The following is a 25,182-nucleotide window of genomic DNA, read 5'->3' as shown; positions in this document are numbered from 1 at the left end:
AATCACGCAGAATGCTCTATAGAGTCCAGAGATTGATTTCGTAGGTCTGGGCTGCAGCCTAGAAAGTAGTGGTATTAACAATATAATGAGTAACATTATTGCATATTTGCTATATGCCAGGTATTTGTTCTGGTAATGTCACAACCTAAATCCATTGATCCATCACAGTGATTCTATGGGATAGAGACTAGTATTATCCCCAGTTGGCTGATGAGAAAACTGATTTTTTTTTTAAGGAAATAATTGGCCAAGGTCATTGTAGACATGGGATTCTACTGTGAGGACGTTCAAGAGAGTTACAACTTTAAAGGGGAGCAAGAGGGTATGTGGAGACTATGTGAAGGGTGTTCCTGGCAGAGGTAAAAACTGTCACAAAGGCTCTGAAGTGGAACTGTGCTTGACATGTTCAAAGAACAGCAAGGCCAGTTCCTCTACATAGGAAAGGAGGGAGAGAATAGTAGGAAATGAAATCAGAGAAATAACAGAGAGGTCATGTCATCTAGAATTTTGTAGGCCCCTGAAAGGACTTTGGCTTTTACTCTGAATGAAATGGGAAGCCATTGGGAAAGCTTTGAGTGGAGTCATCTGAATTGTCTGTTAAAGGATCCCCTGGTTGCTGGGTTGATAACGGACCACAGCAGGAAGAGGGCAGAAGCGTGGAGACTAGTTGCATTTATCCTGGTGAGAGACCACACTGGCCTGGATCGGGATAGTAGTGAGAAAGCAGTGAGAATCTGATATATTTAGAAAGTAGAGAAAACAGGATTTGCTAAAAGTTTGTGTTTAGGTTATCAAAGAGAGAAGTCAAAGATCTTCAATAAAATGTATTCAATCATTTGTTCATATTAAAGAATGGTTACTGAGCACTGGCCTGTGCACAGTTATATGCTCATCACTGTACAAAGCCTTGAGGGTACATTGGTAAGCTAGACATAGAGTACCTGTCCTCATAAAGCTTACATTCTAGTGATATGAGGACATGTAGCTACCCCTTCAGGGTTGTTGTGACAATGTAAAGTGTCTAAAGCAAAACCTGCTTCAATACATGCTAGGTATCACTATTATATAGAAAACTTAGCAAAGCAGTAAGTAGTATGTAGAAAACATCAATATAGATGAAGTAATCATGGCAAAGTAGGATGAAGAGTTAAATTGGTTCATATCCCAAATAATCCAACATTCCTGGTTTTTTTATTTTCATTTCAATATAGTAGATGGTTCACTAGACTAGTCCCAAGAAGGCCAGGAAGCCAAAACCATGGGACTTGGGCACAACTCTGAGAAAACAGTACCACTTTTTGGTGACTTGCTTGCTGGGACTAGGTCTCAATCAGGGACATCTGGCAATGTCTAGAGACATTTTTGGTTGTCACAAATGGGGAGCATGAGTGAGGAGTATGTTACTAGCATCTATTGTGGTAGAAGCTAGAGATGCTGCTAAATGTTCTGTAATACACAGAACACCTCTTTCCACCCTCATCAAGAATTATCAGTCCTAAATGGCAATCGTGCCTAAGATTGAGAAATTGTGAGATGAAGAAAGAAAGGTAATCTATAAAGTTATTACCATGTAATCATAAAAAAATGAGTGGTTTCAGAGGGAAATTGTTACATTGTAGTAGACTCTGGGAGAACATCATCATGTCATTAATGAAAGAGGATACTCTGAAGAACAAGTGTGTCCTGACTTAGCTTTATTTCCAGAAATGGTCCCCCTTTATCCTGCTATCTTCCCCTAAGGATGTAGGATTGCCTGTTTCTCTATGGGTCCTGTTTGCCTAGACTGGGATGCAGGGATTCAAGGAGCAGGTCAGGTCTGTTTGAAGATGTTTTGTTCTGGGGAAATTAATGGGGCAGACAATGCAAAAGAAAAGAGACAAATTGTTCTTTTAGTTCCAAATAAATGCTTGTTTTCTGACACTGCCTGAATTTAAATGGTCCTCAGTTTGACTGTGAAATTAACATCTCTTTGAGGTTAATTGTGGGCGTGGGGTGCCATTCACACTACTTCCAGAGCTATTGTCTGTCTGGAATCCAGAGGGAGCCGCACCACTCTGTTAACCAACACTTGTTTCTGTGTCTCACGCCTTCATCCAGATCCCAACCCAGAGTCAGGCAGAATGCACACTGCTAACCCACTATCCACCCTCCTCCCTCTCATCCAGGAAGCAATTAGGGCAAGTTCACTGACCATGAGCCAGAGTAGTTCATCTCTGGACACCTCCTCTTCTTCCTCTTTTTAAATGGGGGAATTGAACAGTTCCCTAAGATTCTTTCAACATGGCTCTGCCTTGACCAACAGTTCACTTCTGCCTCATTACTGAGGACACAGGTTTTATGTGAAAGATGCATAACTTATCATTACATAATCATCAACTGCAAACCTGCCCTCTTCAGTTATTACCTGGGGACCATGGGAAATCTTTTTAAACTCTGGATATTTTCTTGTGTTTCCTTCTATCTCTAAAATTCTGTAGTTTTATGGATCCTAGAATCAGTGACTTCCAGTTGGAAGGGATCCTGAACTCTGTTTTGTGTGCAATCACTCTGAAGTTATATCATGGAAGAATAGTAAACAAATGGTTTTAGTAAATTTTTGTGCAAATCATTTTTTTTTCTCTTCCTTTGGAGAGTGGAAACTCTTTTTCGTCATTCTTACATATTATTAGAATTATTTCCATAAATACTGGACCAGTTTTAAGTGCCATCGTCAATTGGTGCATATACCAGTTTTCCCATATCCCTTAAACCAGACAGCATTAGATTTTATTATTTTTAATAGTTTTGGTTAGTTTGCTATAGTATAATAGTAACTTCAGACTGTTTGGAGCGTCTTCAGCCATTAAGGAGCCCTTCTCATGTAACCATATTCACTTTATGGACATTGTAATTTGGACATTTTGCAGCTCATAATAAATAAAGCTTCTTGCCCTACCCAAGTGATTTTTTCCCCCCACAGAAGGGATATTGAAGCTACAAAAAGAATGTTATTCTAGAGGAGATTTTGGTCTCCCCAATCTAAATTAAACAAACTAAAGAGGCATTTGATGCCTTTCTTCTATTTAATATCAAGGAAGGCTATCAAATCGACTTCTGCATGTCTTTCCTGGGAGCTTAAATTCTCCCTCACAGGGAAGGAATAAGTGTAGAAGTCTTTTAAAAATGAAAGGAAAACTAAATTAGTCACTGCAAGAGTCTATTTACCTCTGCATATTTGTGCTTAGAGCCCTTTAATAAATTTGGAGAACAAAGGTAAAGAAAATGCATAAAAAATTCAAAATTGTTCACAAATAATATGTTTTATTAATCTTTCCCTTCCTTCTCATCTTGCTCCTCAATTCTCTTACTGCTTACTTATCTTCTATTCATTCTCAACACAAAACTGTGCCCCAAGCAAACAAAATCCTATTGTTCCAAAAATAACGTATGTTCATTTCATTAAAATTAGAAAAATAGATGATAAAAAGAAGAACCTGCAATCCATCCATAATTCTACATTCCAGAAATAACCACTGTTAAAGCCTTAGTTATATCCTTCCAGATATTTTTTTCATGAATATATATTTAAAATAAGTTATACTCCTTGAACTATATTTTACCCCCATTTTCTTTATTTAACATCACGGTATGTGCAGTTACTTGGAAAAATACTTTTATTTTTTCTTTCTAGAAACCCACTCTGATATACTGATACAAATCAGATTACTTCTATTGTTATACCTGAATGATGGTTCTAATTTTCTACTGTGACACAGTTAGCTACGGCTAATACCATGTCACTTTATTTTTGTGCACATCTTTAATTACTTTTTCACAGTAAATTCCTAAATGTGGCCTTATTGGTCCAAGTGGGGATGCCTACTCTTAGACCCTGGACGCAAACTGCTGTCTTTAAAATTCACACTGATGTTATTTTACCTCTCCAACTCTTAATGATTGACACGTATGAGCCTGAGAGGGCCCTCTGTGGCCTTTCAGGTACAGAGAGGTTTTGGAAATGTAGGTGGTTCGGTTGATCCATAACCCACAAACTATCACAAGAGTTTCAAAGGTGACATTTATGAAGAGTACCTTTATCACGGTGCTATTATGACTTCTGGTAAAGAAGTGGGTGAGAAACAAAACAGAAAGGGCATTCCTTTGAGAAGAAAACCAAACTTCACTCAATAACAAATCCAGATTTCACCCATAACACTGAAACACCACCAAATGCAAGCTTAATGAAATTAAAGAAACAATTAAAATTGAAAATGTACACACTTTACATCCTGGAAATTCTACTTCTAAATGTAGATTATTAAATGACTTCTAAATATTAGAGAGTTTGTGCTTATAATAATATAAACTGGAAAAATGAATTGGAATCAATCTAAATGTCATCCATCCATCAGTAAGAGAAGGGATAACTTAATTATGGTATGTTCATACAATAGAATATTATATTGCAGATAAAATAAGTACCTCTGTAAATCATTGATAGATTTAAAAATATAATTTAAGTAAAAAAGAAAAGATAGATGCAAAATGATATTTGTAGAACAATAATACAAAGAATAACAAGTGCCCAAATTAAGAAAATTAATAACGCGCGCGCATGCACACACACACACACACACACACACACACACACACAAAACCATGGCCTGAAGGACACACTAAAATTATCATAGTTTGTTGCCTCTGTGGAGGAAAGAAAAACAGGACTGTCAAGAATGAGACTGAGGGACAGGGGAGAATAAAAGTCTTTTAATTTATCTGTAATGTTATATTATCTTAATAGTAAAAATCATGCTACTATATCAAATCTAAGAGGCAATCAACTATAAAACCCACTGTTATTTTATATATCACTCAGGAAGCAAATTGCCATAATATGCCAGGGATTTTTACATGCACCCAATTTTAGAGATACTGAGATGCAAATAATAATAATAGTAATTATAATTTAAAAAGTGTAAAATTTTCAATATATAAGGCAAAAGTGCAAAAAGATAAGGTCAGCTAATTCATGAAGTGGTAGAGATACACAGTTACTGGTTATTTAAATATGTGAACTTTCCCCCCCCCAAAAAAACCACACCAAATATCATAGGGAATAGAATTTCCTCCATAATATATAACATTCTAAATGTATGCTGCTCGTGTAATAAATACGCTGCTCTATAGCTTAGAAACCTTTTAATGTGTGCTCCCCAGATGAGTTACAATGTGGTGAAGGTGGGAAACATATTCTTGAAGGTTTGTAACTGGAGAAGCATCTGGCTCGTGATTTATTATACAAACTTAACAACATTTACTCAAGAAATGCTTGCTGATTGCAGTTCTCCCAGTTTAAAAGAACAATCTTAAAATAAATAAGTAAATAAATAAATAAAAAGGATCCTCTGTTTGATAATGCATGTGCTGGGAGTTTGATGCTGCAGACTTCAGTTTTACATTTCACATCTGTGCAGAGAACTGGGAATGTTTCTTCTAAGGTTATTCCCTGGGAGAAGAAGCAAACTTACACCAATTCTGTTCACCCTAACATTAACCAGCAAACTGAAACCATTCTAGCTCCTTGGTTCGATATGAATTCATTGCCGTGCATCAATGTACAGGAACCGACTTACCGGCAATCCTTTCTTTCTCCCTCGATATAAAGAAAGCCTTTCTCTGGGAAGCGTTCAGGAAGAGGAGCGGAAAACAGGTCTAGAGTTAGCATTGCCAGATAAACTGCAGACTCCCCGTTGAATTTGAATTTCAGATAAAACAGTGAATGCTGCTTTAGTATAAGTTTGTCACACTGAATTCCAGATAAACAACAGATAACTGTTTGCTATAAACATGTGCAAATGTCACACGCAAGTATGTGGACTAAAATTTATTCATTGTTTATCTGAAGTTCAAATTTAACTGTTTTATTTTCTGAACATGGCAAACTTATCTGGAAAACTTATCCGATGGAAAGGAAAGGTAGAAAAAGGGACTGGAAGCTGTATGGGAAAACAGAAAATAATAGAGAATTGGCTGAAAGTGACTGCTAAAAAACAAAGAGGGAGAAAATACCCACAAAAACTCAGGAGCTACCTTAAAGGGGCATGTGTTTGATTTAGAAACCAAGTATGTACTTTTAATTTTCTATTTGCCTAGTGGGTTCCATTCTAGCAATGGCTGTGGTCTCAGCAGCCTCAGTCATCAGTTTGTCACTATCTAATCAATGTGTCTCCATGCTCACAGGAGATAGACTGATCTGGCAGGCTGGCCCAGGGGCCACCTTCTCAAATCTAAGTTCTGCTGCTGCCTTCCTTCCCACTGATACTTTCTAGAATCTTGGAGCCCCTTTTTAAAAAAACAAAACAAAACAAAACAAAACAAAAACTTTGGATTTGAATACCATATATAATGTGAACTGCAGCTATCTGTACTAGCTTGAGAGGAGATGGCAAATGACCACAATAGTCAGCCCCTCCTCAGACAAGTTGGAGAACCTAAAGTACTTGCCCAAGTCAGAATCATTTTCTGTGGCAACCCCACAACCTTATCAACTTCTAGAGCACAGGCCAACCCTGAGTGCTGAAAAACATTAAAAAAAAAAATAGACCCCTTCCTGTTCTTCTCTTCTAAACTATAAAAATAGAAGGAAGTGGGGTGTGGGGAGGCAGAAAGAGAGGTGTCGAGAAGACATTCCCTGGGTTTGTCTGTGAGAAGCAGACTCCATTGTGTCTCACACCTTCCCTGTGTTGCTGCTTGCTTACCCTGCAGCTTGCACATCGGTCTAGAGAGGTTAATATCTTCTCTTTCCTCTTTGCTTTTGCTTGCAATGGTTGCTGAGGTGAGAATTTAGTTATTGGGTGTTGTTCACCTTATGTTTTGATCTCAAGGGGTTTAAAGTTACTTTCACTTTTGCCCTGCTGGGAAAAAGTACAAGCCCTCACCACGGGCCCCTGGTAAGGAGGCGTCAGGAGAAGGTGCCTCCACTGTGGTTCTAGTTTTCAGAGCTGTCAGGAGCAGAGCTGCTGGTGAGGTGGCAGGTCCTGACCACCAGCTTTCTGACTGACTGCATGTAACTTCCTGCTCATAATGTGCTGTGGTGGGGGAGGCAGTATTTTCCTCAAGTTACAGAGGACTGAGGCAGAGAAATGAGACTGTGTCGTTTGGCCATCTACAGTTATAAGATGTTAAAGTCTCTGAAAGTGGAATGAGAAGGAGAAAATACTCTTTTCCAAAACTGCTGTCAGAGAAAGACTTGCAAGTGGATGAGAGTTGCTCTGATAGCCTGTGGAAGGAAGGAAGGAAGGAAGGAAAGAAAGAAAGAAGAAAGGAAAGGAGGGAGGGAAGGAAGAGGGTGAGAGGGAGTGAATGAGGGAGGGAGGAAGAGAGGGAGGAAGGGAGAGAGGAAGGAAGGAAGGAAAGAAGGAAAAAAAGGAAGGGAGAGGAGTGATACCCCCAGAGGCTTGCAATAGATGAGGCTCAGCTGCCTTCTAAGGAGAGATGGGAAGTTTGAACACAGGGCTTTTCTTGTGCTTAGGGGGTTTGTAGGTTTGGGATCAGAATGGAATTGTTCTAGACCTCTGAGCAAGAATACTTCCCTTTTCCACCCTCTTTCCATGCACTGCTCGGCCTCTGCTCTAATGGCACATATCAACAGGAGAGGCAGAAAGGAAAATCATCACTCTTCTCATAGACAGATTCTCTTTTTGGCGAATCTCTCCTCTTGGTTTTTTTTTTTTTTTTTTTTTGTAGTGATAAAATTTTGGAAGTCAGTACATGGTCATCTGCATTTTTAACAGGTACTGGTTAATAATGCGGATACTGGTTAAAAATGCGGCTTGACCATTTACCAGTTAATAATGCGGATTTTGTAATCAAAGAAAACAAGGTAATTTCAAAAGAAACATCAAAAGTACTTTATTCAAAGTAATGTCCATCGCTACCTACACATTTCCCCATCCTTCAGGTAATTTGTGGATACCGTCCCAATAGAACTTTTTTGAGGCAAACCATTCAGAGACCCAATTTTCCATTTCTTCGTACATTTTGAAGTGCTGTTCAGAAAGTGTATGTGCCATCGATTGGAATGTAACCTGAAGAAGCAAGATCTGGTGACTACAGTGGGTAGGTTAATACTTCCCAGCCAAGATCTTTTAACTCGTCTTTAACTGGTTTGGAAGTGTGTGATGGTGCGTTATCACAAAGCAAAATTACTTTGCCTTGTCTTCTGACACATTCTGGTCAAAATGGAATCAGAATGTGGTTCAAATTGATTATTTGTTAAAGCGATCAGTTTTAATGGTTTTAGAAGCTCATAATACACCACACCTTCCTGATCCCACCAAACACAGAGCATTGTCTTCTTTCCTAATCAATTTGGCCTTGTAGTCGATGTTGATGGTTGACATGGATCAACCCATGTTTTTGTGCATTTGAGATTCTCAAAATAAATACACTTTTTATCACCAGTCACAATTTGATACAAAACAAGACTTTCGTGGTGTTGAAGCAACATTTTACTGATGACTTTTCGGTTTTCCATTTGTCTTCCGTAGAGTTGATGTGGCACCCATTTCCCTTCCTTTAAAATCTTTCCCATTTCTTGTAAACGATCTGAAATTGTTTGCTGAGCAACGTTTAATCTGCAAGCTGTTGTTGGGTTTGACATGCATCTTCATCCAATAATGCTTGTAATTGTTGGTTTTCACACTTTTTCGGTTGACTTAGATGTTCTTTGTCTTTCACATTGAAATCATCACTTTTAAAGCAGTTAAACCAGTGTTCACAAGTATCTTGAGATGGAGCATGTTCACCATAAACTTCCTGAAGTATACAATAACTTTCAGCAGCACTTTTCTTCAAAATAAAGTAATGAATTAAAATCCCACAGATGCTCTTTTTTTTTTTTTGTACGGAATTCGACATTTTTAAGTGTAAAAATATGTATGATGTTAACACCTTCAAAAATTTTGACATATGAAGTTTTGAAGCTTCTTGTCAATACAACCAAATAGTATACATATAAAACCAAATACATATCAACATATGTGTAACTCTATCTATTGAAAAAATCTGAATTATAAACTGGTACACCTAATAAAAGACAATGGAGAGCCCAGTTGGTGTGGCTCAGTGGTTGAGTATCTACACATGTACCAAGAGGTCATCAATCTGATTCCAATCAGGGCACATGCCTGGATTGCAGGCTCAGTTCTCAATAGGGGGCATGCAGGAAGCAGCTGATTGATATTGATGTTCCTCTCTCATCGATGTTTCTATCTCTTGCTCTTCCTTTTACTCTAAAATCAATTAAAAAATGTTTTTTAAAAAAACAAAATGGAAAAATTCTGAGGGAAAATGGTTTCCAATTTAGAATTCTCTGACCACAACAAAAATTAAATTTCAGTATAGAATAGAGACTTTAAAAAGAAAAATTAAGTTCTTTATTTTTTAAAAATATTACATATGTCTCCTTTTCCCCCATTGACCTCTCCCCAGTTGCTCCCACTCTCCAGCACATACCCTCCCCCCACTACTGTCTGTGTCCATTGGTTATGCTCATATGGAGAATAGAGACATTTTAGATCCACAATTTAAAGGATTTTTAATCTCCTATGCACTTCTTTTTCAGGAAGTAATTAGAGGAGGTGTCATCAAAATTAGGGATTAAACCAAGAGGACAGATAAAGGGGACACAACTCAAAAAAGGTGTAAACAGAAAACCTGAGCTATGCAACTAAGCCAGGTCCAAATCCAAGACCATTATCCCAGATTTAGGGTTCCTTTCAGTTTATATTTTACCAAATTGTCATGCATGTGATTTAACAACAGTTCGTAAGATATGATAGTTATCAACTCCCTAGGGCTTTTTCCCACTACTTCCCACTTCCCAGAAGCCCCATATTCATCTCTTTTTGCTATCTCTTGGCATTTGCCTTGGAATCATTAAATAACACACGTATAGCCCTATTTCTTGAGTTTTCCACTTTAGTCATTTTCTACTCTGGAAGTTAAAGATGTTTCCCTTTCATCATCACCACCACAAAAACCACATACCTCACACTTTTTGGATGGCTCTGCACTTATTCTGAAAATAAGTTTCTTGCCTTGATTTCCATCCACACTATGCTACAGCTTTGGCTTTGTTTCCTATCACTCAAGATAGTGATTTGAATGGTGTGGTTAAACTTATGATTGAATCAATGAGTTTGAGGTAATGCAAAGACAAGGAGTCAGTAAAAATAAAAATTTCTATAATCAAGTCAAGCACACAAATGTGTGAATAAGATTTTCATCAGGAACATAACAGAGACCATGCAGGATATAGGGCAAAACAAAGCAAGTGATAATAAGTAGATTTATCGGGACAGCACATGTGAGAAATAAAAGTAAGTTCAAGATCAAAGAAAGCACTCAGCCTTCTTACTTTAGATACAAATTGGCAATTAGCCTAGATACCTTGCTAGTGACCACAGAGGACTATAGGGTCCAAACAGGAAATAACAGCCTCAGAAATCTTAAAAGCCCCTGATGCAAACTTCTGCTCTTGGATGTACCCAATACCAATCTCTCATGGGGACAGACAACTTCTTTTGGAGAACTGCTCCTCTCTCCAGGCTAACTGTATGGTTCTTATAGGAACTGCATGTCCTAAACATCTTACCCTCCAGCTATATTGATGGGTCCAGAGGTAGACACAACGATCTAAGGCCAAGTGAATTTGAATCCTTCCCTGGGGTGCTTAAAGGGTCTTACAGAGGAGAGAGATGCTACATGTCACCTGAAAATCAGAACTTCTAACATATACAAGAAAAGGAAGCGAATATTGGGGGACAACTGGTAGCTTCTGCCATAATTGCAGGATATTGTAATTGGAACTCTTCCCACCTCGTGTTTGATTGAGGCACTGCCAAGGAATTACTGAGACTTCATGGTTGTTGTTATTTGTTATGTATGCAAATTATTACATCACATCTGAGAGAACTGGATGAAAAAATGAAGATAAAGAACAGATGAAAAATGAAGATAAAGAACAGAGAAAAGTGGGGGGGGGACTTGCAGATGTGTAGAAACAGTGAATTTTGTTTACACGTCTAAGTAAATGGATTAGCTGACAGCTACCTCAGAGGTTAGAAAGGGCATTTTTTATTGGAATAAGTCCATTCGAGATATCAAAGGAAACAATTTTAATCATTTATGGATTCCCCAGAAAAACTTGAGAGTTAACCTGTGGAGCACTCAATATAGAAGTCTCTGGGTAAGGTCAGTGTATCTTTCCCAGAAGCCTCAGCCTTGATTACAACAGGTCCAAACAATTTTTCACTTTAGAATTTCTCAGCATCAATGGGATCGATTTCAAATTATGCCGATTTACAAATGACATGGATTTAAAAATTCACTCCATGACATCTGAATCCCTTAGGTGGTTCAAGGATGTGACTAGAGGCTAGAGAGGGAAGAGAAGGAAGGGTTTGGGAGGTGGCTGCCACTGAAGAAAACTCTGCTGTGGGCTCTGTTGGGCTCTCCCTACCAGGGGTGTGTGGAAGGCAGGCCAGGTTGTAACTACTCTTCAAGTCCAGTGAGGAGGCTTCCATAGAATGTTGTGAATGGAGCATGGGTTAAGAGTTTTGTGTGGAGAAAGCTATTGTTATTCTGAGTGTCCTACTCCACCATCTTGCTTTGGGGAAGAGTCAGAGAGGGTTGCTCCAAAAGATCATGATGGAGTCTTCAAAAGAACCCCCTGAAGAGCCTCAACTTAGGAGATAGAAGGGTTTGGTGCTTGACTTACACTTGGAAAAAGTTTAAAGCAGCCTACAGACTGGGGTCTGACTCCCATTTAGAAAACCTAGAGTGAAAAGGGCAGCCCAACAGTTTGGTGGCAGCTGGGTTTGATGGGTCTCCATTCCATTGAAACAAGGAGTGTGGGCTGTGAAGTCACAGGAAGTCTTTGTGAAGTCAACTTGGGCTTTTTGAAAGGCTTCCTTAACGGTAAAGTCAACTCACAGAAAAGGGCTGGCAATATGTATCACTAGTGCCCGAGCCTGCTAATACAGAAGGCAGGTCACATCCCTCCATGCTCAAAACCCTGCAAATGAAAGCCAAAATTATTACAATAGCCTAGGAAGGTTCTCCTGCTCTTGTTTCTCCTGGAAACACTCCACGTGGAGTATTCTTTACCCAGAAGGAACAAAGCTTGCTCCTTTACCACCTTGAGGTATTGTCTTGGGTTCAGTTCCTCAGAAGCAGGGTCTGCACAGGGAATCTTGTGCAATCATTTATTGAGGGAGTGCTCTCAGGAGAAGCCTGTAAAAAGCAAGAGAAGATGACTAAGGTGGGGGAATCACCTATACAAAGATGTGATTTCAGCAGAGGTCCAACTTTTTTTGCTTGATCCCAAGAGGAACTCTGGAATAAGAATGCACTACAAAATTATACCACCTTGATGCAAGGGGCCAGGGTACATACTGCTCTATCAGTCAGTCTCTGGTTGCAGGCTTCCCCCTGAATGCAGTGTATAAACGTCCAGACATCTCCTGACAAAATGACTCCTCTCAGCTGAGGACAAGTTTCAGGAGAAGGATTCAGCTGGACCTACAGAGGTGCCCTATGTGTACCGTCCTCATTCTCTAACAGTCACCTTTCTTTCTCCACTTCCCACTGTTTTAAATGTTTAGCCATTCCATATGTCTGCCCATCCACTCCTTGCCACCCACATCCAAACTCTTCTCTGCAAGGTAATCAGAGATCTTTTTATAAGGTGAATCTGAACATGTCAATCCCAGTCCTTTTAGGATAGAGAACAAAACCTTTATTCTGATCTCACCCTTTGCATTTTTTCAGTCTCACCTTCCACCACTTTTGTTCTTGCCCGATGAGTTCCAGACTCACTAGCCAGCTTTTAATTCCTCCAAATACTGAAGATTTGCCTTGTTCCAAAGTCTTCACACAAGCTTTCCTGTGCTTCTGACACCAAGTCTCCCTTGCCTAGCTACTTCGCTCATCCTTCAGCTCTTGGCTCAAACATCCCATCCTCAGAGTATCCTTCCCTAACCTCTCAGACAAACCAGGGTGCCCTTCAAGTGGTCCCTTTACTTCCTTATGGGGTACCTATCACAGCAATTAATTATAAATTTAATTATAGGTGTATTTAAAATGTGTTATTTCCCCCACTGTTTTTGCTCCTCACTGCAACCCAAACATCTGAAACACAGTGGATATACAATAAAACCATTATATAAATGAGTAAATGTGTATAATTAGAATGTGTCCAATCATCTCACCTTCCTCTGTGCTCTGTGCACTCTGGGTAGGATGCATATCACCACGCAAGCCAAATCCACCCACATCAATCAACTTCTTCCTTATCCTTTTAAAACATGCCCTTGAGGAAAACTACAGTAAATTATAATGAAACTCACCATCAATAATGTGTGCAGTAATATACTTCTACCAACATTTTATTTAACAATAAAATATGCCTAAATTAAGCTTGAGTCTAAGGCTGTTTTAGCAGAATTTCAGAGGTTCAAAGGCCAGCCCCTCATTGTGATGTTCTGCTTTATTCTAGTCTTATGCTTTATTCTGTCTTCCCCATTAAAGGGTCTTCTTATCTGCTGGGCTCATTATCAGAAAGTTACATATGATGCCCCTCCCATTATCTCCTATCCTATTGTGCTAATATGGAATTCCTTCTAGAAACACCGAAGCCACCTTTTAATATAGCTTAAGTGTTTCCTTCCCAATAGCTCCTGACAACTTACTATAACTAATGACATAGCTTTCATCCTTTTTTCTGGGTGGCTTTGATTAGAATAGAATTACACATTGTTTGAACCAGAGGCTTCTGCAATGTGGTAACAGACAAACTCCTTGAGGGTCCTGTGGGATCAGCTACAGGCAGAGGCATCAGAAGACAAACCAGCCCTGGCTTCAATAGGCAGTGAGATAACAAAATGTGATGATTACTTTGTGAAGTTCAACGGAATCCAATATCTTCTTCCAGCTGTGAGATAGAAACACCAGAGTGATTCGAGAACCCAAGCTAGGGAGCAGGCAGACCTGGAGTAAATTCCTGGCACTGTCCCTATGAACTTGGGCAAGTGACGCCTCTCTGTGCCTCAGACTCGTCATCCATAAAATGAGAACAATGATGCCTACCTTGTGTAGTAAAACACAAATCAAGGATCCTGGAGCAAAGAGGAAGGTCAATATGTAATAGCTTGAAAATAGTAGAATTATCACATTTTATGGCTGTGAGGACATGAAATCCCAAGATTGAGAAGGAATCTTTTGCCTTCATTCTGCCAAGTGCCTACAATAATATACCCACCTGCTATGAAAGAGAGAAGTTTTAGTATTGGCTTCACTGTTAATTGAGTATCTCTACACAGGTTGCCTTATCAGTTTGTGCATGGATTGGCTCCTCCACCTAACCTTTCCCCACTAAGATGTATATAATACTAATGAATAAGACATTTTCAAAAAGCAAAATTCCCCTTATTATTTTATCTAGTTGCTATTAGGATAATTTTTCTAGGAAAGTTCATTTGTCATCCCTTTGTTTCCTTACTGTCTGAGTTTAAAAGACTATAATTATCTCAGTTTCATTTATTCATTTATAGTAATGGTTCTCAATCTGGGTGATTTTACCTACAGGGGGGACATTTGACAATATTTGTAGACATTTTTATTGTTCCAATGGGGAAGGAGTACTTCTGGCATCTGATGGGTATATAGAACAGCATGCTACTTAGTATCCTATCACTCAAAGATTTCCCCCCAACAGCAAAGAATTATCTGGCCCTGTATGTCATTAGTGCCAAGGTTGAGATATCCTGATTTAGAGTGAAGTTGTTCATCTTGTCAGAATCAAGAGAAGCTTGGCTTGAGTTTGGTAGCTCAATAGCCTCAATTCTAAGACAAGCACCTCCCATTAAACTTCTTTAATTCCCTCCCTCCTCTCCAGCACTGAGAAACAGCTGCTTCAAAATAGTAACATGCAAAGTCTATCTTAAACACATAGAGTCAAGAAATTCAGAGTTAAAGTTTAAAAATTTGAGGCTGACACTCTGCTGTTAAAAAAAGACAAAGCCTGAAGGTGCCAGGGTGTGAGTTGAAGACAGAGTGTCAAGCCAAACTTTCTACTCCAACCCTGCTACTTTTGGCTTTTGTGGGCTTGGGTCATACTCTCTCTGCTATCCTAGGGGTGGTTGTTCTGTGGTTTCCTTCTGACTTCTTTAGAACTTAGAGAAACAAACATTTGGCAATATACAGAGCAGGATTCATGAGATAGACGCATGAGCTATCTAAGGTTTGGAATCTAAATTTATAAATAGTATATCTTCGATAAAGTCACCAAGAGGTAGCACTTTATGTTCTAGGTTTTTCACACTTAAAACACACTATTGTTCATATCACTTACCTGTTCAGTAAATCAATCACCTACTAATTTTGTAAGATGCAAAAGATGACATAGCCAAAAAGCATGTTGTTGAGAAACAGAACAAAAAGGATTTTAGCCCCACTTCTGTTTATATTTGGAACAAATTACATAACTTTTCTGAGTCTCACCTTCCCCTTTTATAAAATAGGAATCATGATCTCTGCTTTATAGATGGACATTTTGTGTACAATATCAATCAGATTAACCTTTTACCAAAAACCAAGGTCTGACTCTACAGTTATGGAGTCAAATTATATACATAAGAAAAGGGAATCTAAAAAAATTGAGGTGGCATGCCCTGGCCAGGTGGCTTAGTTGGTTGGAGCATTGTCCCATCAAAAGGTTGCAGATTAGATTCCTGGTCAGGGCACATACCTAGGTTGTAAGTTTGATCTCCAGTTGGGGCACCGATGGGAGGCTATCGTTCACTGATTCTCTCTCACATCAATGTTTCTCTCTCTGTGTCTCTCCCTTCCTCTATCTCTAAAATCAATAAAACAATCCTCAGGTAATTATTAAAAAATATATTAAGGTAACAGATGTCATGGCACTTGCCTTGAGACTCAAGAGGATTACAAAGAGATTACCCATAATTATTAAGCTCAGTGCCAATAACTACCCTGTTTCCCTGAAAATAAGACAGTGTCTTATATTAATTTTTTCTCCCAAAGTTGTGCTAGGTCTTATTTTCAGGGGATGTCTTATCTTTCCATGCGCTAGGTCTTATTTTCGGAGGATGTCTTATTTTCTGGGAAACATGGTACTAGCTATATGTATATTTGTATGAAGATAGAAAGAAAGAACCATATCTACCAAAGGCAGAAAAGCCAAAGGAGTTTTCAGAGACCATTAAGTTATCATAATTCCCTGGACTATAGCATATTCACAATACTGCAGTGAAATGGGAAGCTAGAATAGTGGTTTGTACTATTCAGATATCAACACAATAATGAAATGTGTAGTAAATTATCCAAAAATCAATGGTATATATCAATAATTATTTATGCTCATTCTCATGGGTCTACAGGACAGCAGAGGTTTGGCTGATCTGGACTGGGCTTGGCTGGGTAGTTCTGACTCTGCTATGGCACTGGGACCAGACCTATGGGTGGAGCTCAGGTCTTCATGTATGTTCACTCTGGGACCAAGGCTAAAAGAGTAGCAGGAACCCAAGATATGTTCTTCTAATTGCAGATCCAGAGCAAAAGAGCCAAGCCAAACCATGAAAACCATATGTAATACCTTTGCTCCTGCAACATTTACTCTTATTCCATTGCCAAAGCAAGTCACATGGGATAGGAAAGTATCCTCCAGCTTCTGTAGGAGGACATAGCAAAGTTACAAGACAAATGTAGGAATATATAATACTATTATAGGGAAATGAAGAATTGGGACCAATAATTGAATCTATCACTAGGTCCATGAAGGCAAATTTTAAATATACAAGTAATAACTTGTTAAAAAATTTGGTTGTGATAGGAAATCTTTGTAAGGAGCAATGTGTTCAGAGCTGTAGCTGGCAGCAAATATATGGGATGAATCGTGGAAAGGATACCAGAGGCAATAAGAAAACACGTCTGTAGCCTAGGAGGAAGGGTATAATGAGCTGCATTTCAGAAGAGGTTTTGGAAAAGAACATGAGAAGGATTTGGAACATGGTATTTAGATGATTAACAATTGGCTGTTGAGTGGGGATAGTGCGGGGGGGTTCGGGGGGGAGGAGTAATCAAAGATCAATTTGGAATTAGAAAGTTTAGTCCTTATAGTCTAGGTCTAGGACAATGGTAAAATAAGTCATGCCCGGCCAGTGTGGCTCAGTGGTTGAGATTCAACCTATGAACCTGGATGTCATAGTTCGATTCCCAATCAGGGCACATGCCTGAGTTTAATCCTCAGTAGCGGATGTGCAGGAAGGGGCTGATCGATGATTCTCTCTCATCAATGATGTTTCTATTCTCTTCCTCTTCTTTCAACTCTGAAATCAATAAACATATATTTTTAAAAATAAGTCATAATAGCCGAAACTGGTTTGGCTCAATGGATAGAGCATCGGCTTGGGGACTAAACGGACACAGGTTCAATTCTGGTCAAGGGCATGTACCTTGGTTGCGGGCATATCCCCAGTAGGGGGTGTGCAAGAGGCAGCTGATCGATGACTCTCTCTCATTGATGTTTCTAACTCTCTATCTCTCTCCCTTCCTCTCTGTACAAAATCAATAAAATATATATTTTTTTAAAATAAGTCATAATAATTGCATATATATTTTACTAAGCATGTATTGTTTATCAGACACAGTGCTAAGAAATTTATAGATGTCGTTTTATTTCATCTTTCACAATAACCCAGTGAAATAGGTATAGTTTTTATCTCCATTTTTTAAGAAGAGGTAACAGAGGTTAAGTCATCTGCTCAATATCACATAGCTAGAAAGTGGTAGAATCAGGAGAGTCTGCTGGTCACCTACCTCCAGAATATACACCGTTACCATTCATCCATTTTCTTATCCTGCTATGTAACTGAAATGTTTATATTTTATATCACATTTAATTACATTCCAAGCTACTTCTCTGTGACTAATCAAATGGTCTGAGTGGCAAGTGGAATTCTGTCCAATGCTGTGGGTTTTTAGGCTTAAAAAAATGTAAGGCAGTGGACAGTCATTAACTGATGTTCCGGTCAACTAAAATAGTCATGACAGATGTAAAGTCACATCTACAATTATTTTGTGGGAAAGCCTTTTATTAATCACTCTTGCTAGGTGGTCATACTTCTTACTCCCCCCTAGCCTAACCACTTCCCAAGCACAAATGAAAAGCAAAGAGATTGCTAGTAGAAATAGATCGCACTAACTTTAAAATGTCCCTCCAAGTATTCTCAACACTGACCAGCCTTTCCTTGATTGCTCAGGTGCTATGTGCCCCAGGGCTCTTTCTCATTCTGAAAACTGGAAAGAAGACTCTAATTATTGAGAATATAAAGAGCATTTACAGCTTTATTATTATCGAAAGGTTACTACTATCCTCTTCATATTCCCACTTCACAATCCTCAGGGATGAAGCCTTCACACATCGAAAGGTTCTCTGATCTTACAGCTAAATTATCAGCACCACAGTGGTTTCAACTTCTTCCATTTCTTCCTCAGTTTTTTTTTTTAGATACTCTTTAAATCACATTGACTTTCTGCATGGAGCAGTAAAAATATAAAAGTGAAAAAAAGTGTCTAAAATATCTCCTTTAATTACTCTACAAAATATTTATTTTCAATCAAGAGTATGATAATTATTCTCTTTTAGAAAAGCCTCTTTGATTGGAATGCAAGGAGAGCATTCTGGTATTTGATACTAAAGGGGAAGAGACAGAGTTCTGGGGGAATGCTAATGGTAGACACAATGCTGGAGGTAGATTCTACCAGTTGTCTTGAAAAAATTAAATGGCAGATCTTCCTGACTGCTATGGCAAGGAAGAAAAGGCCATTTTTATTTTTCTTCCCATGTCTCTGTAAACTTATTTTTGTCTTCTTTGAGGAAGGCACAAGCCAGTAGCTATATTGAAGAAGTCAGCAGATACCCGGGGTCAGTCTCAGCCAGATGTTAGCACCTGCCAGGTAGCACAGCAGGTAGCACTTCTGACAGCCACACACCTCAATTATTTTCAAAGCAAGTTTTTGTTTTTGTTTTTGTTTTTCTAATACACTGCCAATTTAAAAGGTGTCAAATCTGACAACCTTCTTGCTCTTTTTAAAGAAGGCTGGGATTGGGAGATAAACAAAAAAGATTTACTTGTGGTTCATAGAGATGATTTCATTTTTCATTATTTTTTTAAATATATATTTTTATTGATTTCAGAGAGGAGGGGAGAGAGAGAGAGAATGAAATATCAATGATGAGAGAGAATCATGGATTGACTGCCTCCTGCACACCCCCTACTGGAGATCAAGTCGGTAACCCTGGCATGTACCCTTGACTGGAATCGAACCCAGGACCCTTCAGTCTGCAGGTGGATGCTCTATCCACTGAGCCAAACCAGCTAGGGTGAGATGATTTCATTTTTGTACCACAAAAGTTAATGAACTATTCAATTACAGATGGAAGCAATATTGGTTCAGGGTTCACCATGAATGTTTTAGAAAAAGAACCCAAGACAGTATGTGAAGCATGTGAAAGAAAAAAATTGATGAGTTAAAATTTTTTAATGACAGTAAATGTGTAAGTGTGGCCATAACTATAAGGATGACCTATGTACTGAGTGTGCTAAGAGTTGTAAGAAATAATCTACTCTAGAGGTGCATGCGCAGGGAGTCAGAGGAATTTAGGCAAGTCGTTTAACTTTCTTATTCCTCAGTCTCCTTCTCTGTCAATTAAGGGTAGTATTAACTTCCCTGTAAATTTCTTAGGGTTATTCAAAATTTAAATAATTTTGAGTTATTTAAATTTTGAAAGAGCTTTGAAAATTATGTAGTGCGTTAATACAAAGTATTACTATCCAAATTGTGACAATTTTGAAATTGCTTAGCCTAGTGTTATAGTTCGTCTAAATGTATAAAACTTAACTTGAACTCTTTTGTTGTGAAAAACTGTTATAATATGAAGAGTTCGGGTACTTTCACGCCTGGTATGACCTTAGACCCAGGAGGCAGCTATAGTAGAAAGAGCAGTGATCTTAGAATTAGAAGAGTTGGGTTTAAGTACTAGTGCCTTCCATTTTTAGCTGTGTCACTCTTGGAAATACTTCCACTTCCTTGGAGGTTCAGTTTGGTCCTGTCAAATGTAATGCATGCTCTGTCAACCTTGTCAGAATATTCTGAGTGAGAGGCATGTATGGGGAAGTCTTAGAAAAGGACCAAGGTCCACCTGGGTGTAAAACTCTTTCATTCTTATCTTTATGTTGAGAATATAAATTATCTCTGAGTCAAGCGACATTTTTAGTAAAAAGAGAACCAGAAGCGCCAAAATCTCTATACACTGTTCCATCAACTCTCCCCTTATGCCATTACATTTTCACTAACAGTTGAGATGGATATGTTAAATACATCTTATCAAATGTTGTTCTCAGAAGATAGTGTAACAAATGTTTGCTGCTTCTATTTTCCTATTCCCCTCCAATACTAGCTCCTGCTAATACATATCACAGGTTCTATAGAATCCCTCCCCTGTGCTACTGCAAACCCCAGGGTGTGACACATGGGCTCAGTTACTATATGACAACTGCAGAATGCCTTTTCCCCAACTACTCTCCTTCTGCTAAGCACCATCACAGAGGTGCTCTTGCCTCTTCTGTTGAGTGCCACAGTCCCCACTGATCAGAATTCTGGGCAGTGTTGCCCCATGTCTGTTGGGTATGAGTTTTCTGTTGCCATTTGTATGTGGGCCCTCAAGCACCCAAAGTTGTAGGAGTAGGATTTACTGTTCCATTTTAGACCTTACACGGAAAGACAACTTGGAAAAACCTCAGTCCTAGAGAGTTTTAGTGCATGGATCTTTATTAGTTCACGCTACAACACAGCTGAATTATAGGTACCACAGCTAGGCTCTGGATGACCTGCCCCAGGAAATCAACATAAGGTGTCTCCTTCCTATGAACACAGTATTGGTTTCTACAGTGATCCCTACCCTAAATAAAAAATCCTGACTCATCAAAGAGGTCAAGGCAGCTTAAGCAAAACCAGCTTCAAGCTTCAAGTTCTTGTATATATCTAAGATTTCATTCCAGCTCCTTAGTTTCTTTGAAGTGAAGTCTTGTATTTTACCTTCTCCATCTTACATGCTTTGGAAAGATAGAACTAAATCTCCACCTGTTGTAATAAACAAAACATGACAGATGACCAAAAGTGTGAAAGCCAAAAAACCATGTGAAAAACTGCCTCAATAGATGAGAAGCCCATTTGGAGGGAAAATATGTGGGTTGCTGGTGGGAGTTTCTCACTATTTAGAATTTTACAAAAGGCTTTGCAAAGGGGAAAAGGTTAAGAGGAGGAGAAGTGTGGAGATCTCGCTAAGATTTCTTTAAAACATTTTAGAAGTCAGATTGCTATTAATCTATGGAAATATCACTTGCAAATATTAAAAATCCCCTCAAAAATAACCTCCAATTCAATCTTGTTGGAAAACATTCTAAGCAAAAAAAACAAAATCAGTCATATATAATGAAAGATGGTAGACCCTGATGGTGCTAGGTGGGTACTGAAAATATCAAGGGGAACACCTTGTAAAGTATATGATTACCTAACCACTATGTTATACACCTGAAACTAACAATGTAAACTGTAATTGAAAACTAAATTTAAAAATTAGCCTGGAGTATGATGAAAAAGAAAAGGATGAAGATGGTGACCAAGAAGAAGAGACAGGAATGTTGTTTGGAATCTCGTTTCTCATCCCTAAAGCAATAATAGCTTATGTTGGGGTCCTCAATGTACGTAGTTAAAGCTTTGAAATCCTCATCCCTTAGCAGTCTTAGCAGATCTTTACTTGTACGAAATGCTGAAAGTCATTGTCATCATAAATACAACCTCATTATTATCTTTGATGATTGATGTTGCAAAACAGAAGTAGAATTAGGTTAAGATTTTCATAGTGAACAAATCTTACATGGTATTTTTCATTGGTTTTATTTTATCTAAATTTTTTTCAGATTTATCAGTGAGTGCATTTGGTCACCAGAGGTAATAATGAACCCATGCAGTATAGAATTGGATACAAAACTGACTGGATTTATTCAACTCCTATAACTTCTAAGGCATGATTTACAAATACAAACCTGCCCTTAGTATATTCTCCAGGAATTGTGGAATAGAAACTCATTTTTGCTTTGTTGGTTTTTTTAAATGGATCCATAATTGAGACTGACAGCCCTGTGCTATGTTGCTAAAGGTGACATTTTTAAACACACACACACACACACACACACACACACACACACACAGAGAGAGAGAGAGAGAGAGAGAGAGAGAGAGAGAGAGAGAGAGAGAGAGACATCCCAGAAGGAAACCTTTGTCAAAATTTTTCTTTAATCCAGAACAAAAGTCAACAACTTCTAGGAATAATGGCAGAATAAAGCAGATAATATACCAAAGTCTAGTGGAATAAATTGAACTAAGTAAAAGAAAAGGTAAAGTGTGTATATGTGTATATATATGAGAATACATGTTATATAAGTACTATTATGATAATTTATATTTTCTTAGAAATATATAACTTCATGTGATTTTATTATTTAAAAATTCTTATTTCTTTTTCAATTACGGTTTACATTAGTATTTTATATTAATTTCAGGTGTATAACATAGTGGTTAGATAATCATATATTTTACAAGGTGTTCCCCTTGATATTTTCAGTACCCACCTGGCACCATACATAGTTATTACAAATTTATTGAGTATATACCCTCTGCTATAGTTTATAGTCCTGTGATTATTTTGTAACTACCAATACTTGTCACTGTTTTAATTTTTTATGCAATATTTTTTATTGAGTGCTCTTGTTTTGTTTTGTTTTTACATTTTTTCCTTTTTATTAAATTTATTGGGGTTACACTGCCTAACAAAATTATACAGGTTTCAGGTGCACAGTTCCACCACACATCATCAGTATTTGTATTGTATGTTCACCACCCCAAGTCAAGTCTCCTTCCATCACCATATATCCTCTCTATGCTGTCTTCCATCTCTCCCTACCTACCCTACCCCTTCATATTTTTCTTTGAAAACATACTTCCTAATGATTTACAAATGTCTCCTAAGACCTAAGAAAACTCATTCAGGACCAAAACATCATTTAAAACGTCAAGGGAAAATGTTATTTAGTCAAAGACAAATTCCCAATCATGGAAAAAAGTATTCAAATGATCAAAGATAATGCAGGGAAAAAATGGCTAAGAGGTTAAAAACTATTAGGAAGATGAAAGATAATAAATATGGAGGATAGATCCCAATGTACATATAATTTGTTATATGAAAAAATATATATAATCAATGGGATTAAAAAATTATAAAAGAAGTTTGTGTGGTTTTTTTCTAAACATTATGTTTTTTTCTAAACATAAAATGTTTTTTCTAAATATTTCTTAACATTTTTCTAAGACAAATCTATGTATCAGTTAAAGACAACAAATTTCAGGAAACTCAATTCCAAAAAACCATTCCCCCCATCTCCAATAGCAGGAGGCAGAGAGGGAGAGAGAAACATAGATCAATGGAATAGAGGGCTGAATTAATTAAGAACCTCAGGTTTTAATGCAAATTTAGTATAAAATAAAAAATGGCATTTCAAATTAATGGGAAATACAAGAGCCAAGAAATAGTAGGTCAATGACAGGGGGTGTGGGAGGTAGGATGTTACATTTCATGATGCACACCATTTGCAAAATTAAATATCAGATGCATTAAAGATTTTTATGTTTAAAATAATTCAGACAAACTAATAGAAAATGCTACAGGAGAATATTTATATAATCTTTGGGAAAAGTCTTTCTTTAACATGATCTTATAGCCGGGACCAGTTTGGCTCAGTGGATAGAGCGTCAGCCTGCGGACTGAAGGGTCCCGGGTTCGATTCCAGGCAGGGGCATGTACCTTGGTTGCGGGCACATCCCTGGTGGGGGGCGTGCAAGAGGCAGCTGATTGATGATTCTCTCTCATCGATGTTTCTAACTCTCTATCCCTCTCTCTTCCTCTCTGTGAAAAATCAATAAAAAATATATATTTAAAAAAATAATAATAATAACATGATCTTATAAACAGAAATGTTACAGGGAATTAAAATGACTGAATAGTTGAAGGATCATAAGCAATTATGATTGACAAATAATTTAATAGCTTATTTACCAAAGGTACTAAAATTGTAATTATTTAGAAAAAAAATAGCAACATAAATTAAAGCTTTTCAAAGCCTTCCTATTGCAAGGCAGTGAGAGCAAGCCTAATATTCCATGGTGCCTTACACCTAATTAGTGTCTCTATATATTCAGCATCACAAAATAACAGACTGAGATGAGGCCTCAAAAATCCAATAGTTAAATGCCCCATTTCATAGGATAAGGGGCTGAAGCCCAGAGAAGCTGTGACTGTCCCAGCCCAAACATCTTGTGAGTGGATGAATGTGAATCTGATATCACTGATTTTAGTTCCTAGTTTTGCCCATGAAATTTTTGTGTAAGTCAAGACAGGCCTGTAAACCACTCTTTTTTCCTCTGCCACTGGATCAGATGGGAGGCCAATCAGGAGATATAGGCTTTTGATTAAATTTCATAAGGAAATTAATCATGCCAAGAATCCAAGTATAACCAGTGACCTATTGTAACTTTTTAAAGACCTTAGATTTCTACATTTTCACCAATCATTCTCACTGAGAAAACAAGGGACACGTTCTGTGAGCTCCAGTTACTCCTAAGACACACTTGGAATCCCAGGGACCAAGGCAAGTAGAAGGCTCTCTCCTCCCAGGAGTCAGAGGACTCCAAACTCCAGATAGTTTGGTTTTCCAGCTGCCCCTAATTGCCTGTACTCCATCCCTTGGCACTTTGTGGTTTGGTCAATTTGGCCAGTGGCCTCCTTTCCATAATGACCAGAACATCAGCATTTTCCATTCCTATCCTTCCTTATATTCTCTCTACAAATTTGTAATCACATCTTTCATGAAAAGCAGGTCAGAAGACAGCCTGCAGCCTGACAGCCTGAAAGCCGTAAATCATCATGGTGGTTTAGAAGAAACCACATCAGTGAGGACCTCTGGTCTGTTTTTGTCCCAGCCAGCAGGGTGGAGGAGAAAG

The sequence above is a fragment of the Pipistrellus hanaki genome (genome assembly GCF_964339955.1).
Source record: "Pipistrellus hanaki genome assembly, chromosome: 13".
NCBI classification, from domain to species: Eukaryota; Metazoa; Chordata; class Mammalia; order Chiroptera; family Vespertilionidae; genus Pipistrellus; species Pipistrellus hanaki.
The sequence above is the reverse complement of the archived record's forward strand: the minus strand, read 5'-3'. Positions refer to the sequence as shown.